This window comes from Notamacropus eugenii, chromosome X (assembly GCF_028372415.1).
Source record: "Notamacropus eugenii isolate mMacEug1 chromosome X, mMacEug1.pri_v2, whole genome shotgun sequence".
Taxonomy (NCBI): domain Eukaryota; kingdom Metazoa; phylum Chordata; class Mammalia; order Diprotodontia; family Macropodidae; genus Notamacropus; species Notamacropus eugenii.
In genome coordinates, this window is record NC_092879.1 from 18,664,158 (window position 1) to 18,668,929 (window position 4,772).

Sequence of the window (4,772 nt, forward strand, 5' to 3'; positions counted from 1 at the left end):
TATATTCTGCTCCAACCTGTTACTTTTAATTGGTGTGTATGCCCCATTTCAAATGTGTTTCTTGTGAACAATATATTATTGCATTATGGTTTCTAATCCATTCTGCTATCTGTCTCTGTTTTATGGGAGAGATCATCCCATTCACATTTCCAGTTATGATTTCTGTGTCTTTTCCTCCATCCCCTTTCCCTGTTTATGCTTTTAGTTCTTCCTTCTCCTTTCTCCTTCACTATAGAATTTTAATTTTTGACCACTGCCTCTACCGGTCTTCCCTCCCTTCTTTCAGTCCCCGCTCTGCTTTAATCTCCTTTTCCCTTACAACTTTTCCTTCCCTTTTAGCCTCCCCTCCCTTTTCTTTCCCCCTTCTTCTCCTACTGCTTATAGAGCTAGTTGTATTTCTATATTTAACTGAGTTTGTTGTTCCCTCGTTGAACCCAATCAGATGAGAGTAACTCTCAAACAATGCTCATCTCCCTCCCCTCTTTCCCTCTACTGTAATATGCTTTTGTGCCTCTTCCTGTGATGTGATTTACCTTTTTTGACTCCTCTTTTTCACATCTCCCATTACAATCCCTTCTCATTCTTAAATCACATTTTTGTCATGATATTATTTACTTTATGCTGCTCCTTCTATCTATGTATATCCATTTTATATATCATCATAACTATACAGTTCTCAAGATTAACAAGTATAAGTTCCCTTATAGGGATGTAAACAGTTTGCCCATATTGAATAACAAGTTCCCCCCCCCCCCATTTTCCTTTTTATGCTTCTCTTGCTACCTGCATATGAAGATCTAATTTTCTATTGAACTCTGTCCTTTCCATCAGGAAGATCTGGAAATCCCTTATTTCATTGAATGTCCACTTCCTTGCCTGAAATATTATGTCCAGCTTTGCTTGGTAATTGATCCTTGGTTGTAGTCCCAGCTCCTTTGCCTTACAGAATATCATATTCCAACTCCTTCAATCTTTTAATGTAGAAGTTCCAAGGTCCTGTGGGATCCTGACTGTAGCTCCTCGATATTTGAATTGTTTCTCTCTGGCTGCCTGCAGTATTTTCTCCTTCACTTGATAGTTCTGGAATTTGGCAATGATGTTCCTTGGTGTTTTTAGTTCGGGATCCTTTCCAGGAGGTGAATGGTAGATTCTTTCCACGACTATTTTGCCCTCTGGATCTAGGACTTCTGGGCAGTTTTCCTTGATGATTTCTTGGAAAATATTGTCCAGGCTCTTTTTTTTTCGTCATGGCTTTCTGGTAGACCAATAATCCTTAGATTTTTCTCTCCTAGATCTATTTTCCAGGTCAGTTGCTTTTCCAAATAGATATTTTACATTTTCTTCTATCTTTTCATTCTTTAGATTCTGTTTGACTGATTCTTGATGTCTCACAGAATCATTAGCTTCTATTTATCCAATTCCAATTTTTATTCCATTGTTTTCTTCAGTTAACTTTAGCATCTCCTTTTCCATCTATCCAGTTGTTACTTTTAAGGAGTTATTTTCTCCAGTTAGGTTTTGTACTTCCTTTTCCATTTGTCCAATTTTCCTTTAAATTATTCTGTGATTTCTTTTTTCATGTTTTTGAAGTCATTGGTTAGTTTTTCTTGCATTTCTCCGATTTGGCTTTCAAAATCCTTCATGACCTCTTCCAAGAATGCTCTTTGTGCTTCAGACCAGTTAATATTCCTTTCTGAATTGTCAGATGGGAGTACAGTCTCAATTTTGACCTCTTTGGTATTCATGTTTTGGTTCTTGTCCCCATAGAAAGATTCTGTGGTCTTTCCTTTTCTACTTTGCTTCTTACTCGTGATGATCACCCTTTTCCTGGCTTTTAAAGTAGGTCTCTGCATCTGGGGCACAGAGGGCTCTGTCCCCCAGTACCTGTGCCTAAACCTTGAGGCTTTGTGTGTTGTAGCCTCTAGTTCTTTCATCTAAAAGCTAAAATGCTGCAGTTTACCTGGTGCTGAGCTAGCTGGTGTTGGAAAGCAGAGGCCAGGTGAAGTCTTTTTGGGTTTCCCCAGGGTTACCCTGGAGCTAGCTGTGTTAAGTGTGGGAGAGGGGTGGTCTGGCCACAGGAGGTCTCCTCATTGAACTAGAGCATAGGCAAGCTCAGTGGTTGGTGACACCCCTGCACTAGTGTCTTCCCTATACCCATGGGGTACTGAGGCATGCCTGGGGTCCTGATATTGGCAGTTTTTGGATTCATACCCCTGGGGCTCCGAATCTTTTCCCAATTTACTGAGATGAGGCTGTCTGGGACAGCTCCAGTCCTGTACTGGTTCCCTTCAGTCACAGCAAGAGGCACCCTCCTTAGTGATTTTCCTAGCCTCACAGGCTAAGAGACTTTTTACCTTTTCTGCTGCTCCTACTGTTCCAGGATTTTGCCTGGGGACACATTCTCTGGGCTCTTCAAGGTCAACAAGGGGAGGGAGAGAGAAATTACTGATCACTCCACCATCTTGGCTCCCAGAATCTTCAACATTTTCATGTATTTAATTGTTGTTATGATTTTCTTCTCTCTAACATCCAAGAAAAGGTTTGGCCCTGCAGTTACTACAGTCAGGAGGAAGTCTCCTTTGGACAGTGTCAGTCAGTCTAGTATTCCCTGAATATCTCTCTTGTGCCGGATAATTAGAGGAGACTTGAGCACCAGCAGTCTCTTAATTCAGGGTCAGTGTTGGGATGAAATGAGGTACTGTGGAGTCACCGAAAAGTCAATAATAGCAAGTTTACTTTGAGACAACAGAGTATAGAAATTCTGGCATTATGCAGTGACACAACTTCTCTGCACACAGATCCTTCCTCTCTACATAAACACATCAGGTTTTCAGAGCACCCTGTCTACAATATTCTCTTGTTTCCTAGAGTGAGGTCTTCCTCCCAGTGATTTTTAGTAATAACTGAATAAAAAAGCAAAATGGAATTTTTCCTGCCAGGTTGCACAATAAACCAATGTAAACCTAGCAGAGCTTTACCCCCTGCATTGTATCAGTGACTGGTACTAGCTGGTTTGATTCAACCAGTGTGAATTATTTATTAGTTTAATCATTTAATCAATATAAATTTGAAAGCATAAACAGTCACTGAATGCCACTGTACCAAAAAGTCCCACCCCTGGGCCCCAGTATGCTTGCATCTGGCTTGTTTAAAGAACGAGGAGTAGGAAGGGGGGCTCTCACAGTTTTTCTAATGGAAATCAATATCAAGATACCCAAATGTCCAGCAAGGCACAAGCAGCCAGTTCTTATCACTGGTTGCCAGGTCATTATCAAGGATACCTGAAATCATGAGTTGCTGGTATTCAGATTTCCTCTTTATGATATGTTCTGTTATGCTCCCTAGGCCAAGGGGAGGGGAGGGCTTCTTCCTAGCTTTATCCTGGACTGCCAGCTGGGAGCAGATCTAAATCATCAGGGGTTACAAACTATCAGGAGGTACCCACAAATGCACAGGCATGTGCACACAGGCGTTATTTATATTGAGAGACAGAGAAGAAAATACAGAGAGATGCAGAGACAGGCACAGACAGAGTCAGAGCCAGGGAAAGAGAAATAAAGTTGGCGACTGCAGATTAGTATTCAGAAAAAGACTCATGAATGGAAGGGGATAGTGATGCATTCACTTGTCTGACAAATGCTGCCCCCCATTCTCTCTCCCTCAATAGCCTTTCAAAGGCAATCCCCACCCCTGTCTAAAACAGCTAACAAACCTGTTCAAGCAGTTAGAGAACATCCTGGAGGAAAATTATCAGGCACTGTTCCTATAATCTACGAAAGAGTCATGGAGAGCATTTTCATGGCAACTCCATCTTCTCACGTTACCATTCCACTTGCATTTTTTTGATATGTTTGACATTACCTTTATATTTTTTCCAGAGAAAATTTGAAGAAAACTATTGATTACTTAACCACCCCTAATCCATGACCTATTCGAGGAGAACTCTGTGCTACCAGACGTGAATAAATGAATGAATGAGCATTTGTTCAGCACTTATTATGTGCAAGGAACTGTACTAAATTCTGTAGTATATACCTCCACTGCCAATCCTCCTCTTCCATTTCTTGAACCCCACAAATCCATGTTCATATAGTCAATATTATTATCCCAAAGGGGTGTCTAATTTGGTGAAGCTGAAGTAGAAACAAACCCTATCCTGTTTAAATTGGAAATAAGCAAGAGAACCACGGCCCTAGATCTAAGGAGGTCCCTGAAAAGCTTCTTATAGAAGGTAGGATTCTAAGCGGAAACTGAAAGAAGTCAGGGAAGCCAGGAAACAGAGAGGAGGAGGGAGAGTATTGCAGGGAAGAGGGACAGCCAGTGGAAATGGCCATATTTGGGAACGTGAGAAGATGGAGTTGCCATGACAATGCTCTCCATGACTCTTTTGTAGATTATAGGAACAGTGCCTGGTAATTTTCCTCCGGAATGTGCTCTAACTGCTTGAACAATACTGTTAGCTGTTTTAGACAAAGGTGGGGATTGCCTTTGAAAGGCTATTGAGGAAGACAGAATGGGGGGCAGCATTTGTCAGACAAGTGAATGCATCACCACCTCCTACCATTCATGAGTCTTCTTCTGAATACTAATCTGCAGTTGCCATCTTTATTTCCCTTTCCCTGGCTCTGGCTCTGCCTGTACCTGTCTCTGCATCTCTATTTCTGTGTTTTCTTCTCTATCTCTCAATATAGACAAGGATGGAGTGTCACATGCAAAGACTAGCAAGGATTCGGGTGTCTCTGAATCATGGACACTCTGGAGGGAGAGTGTAG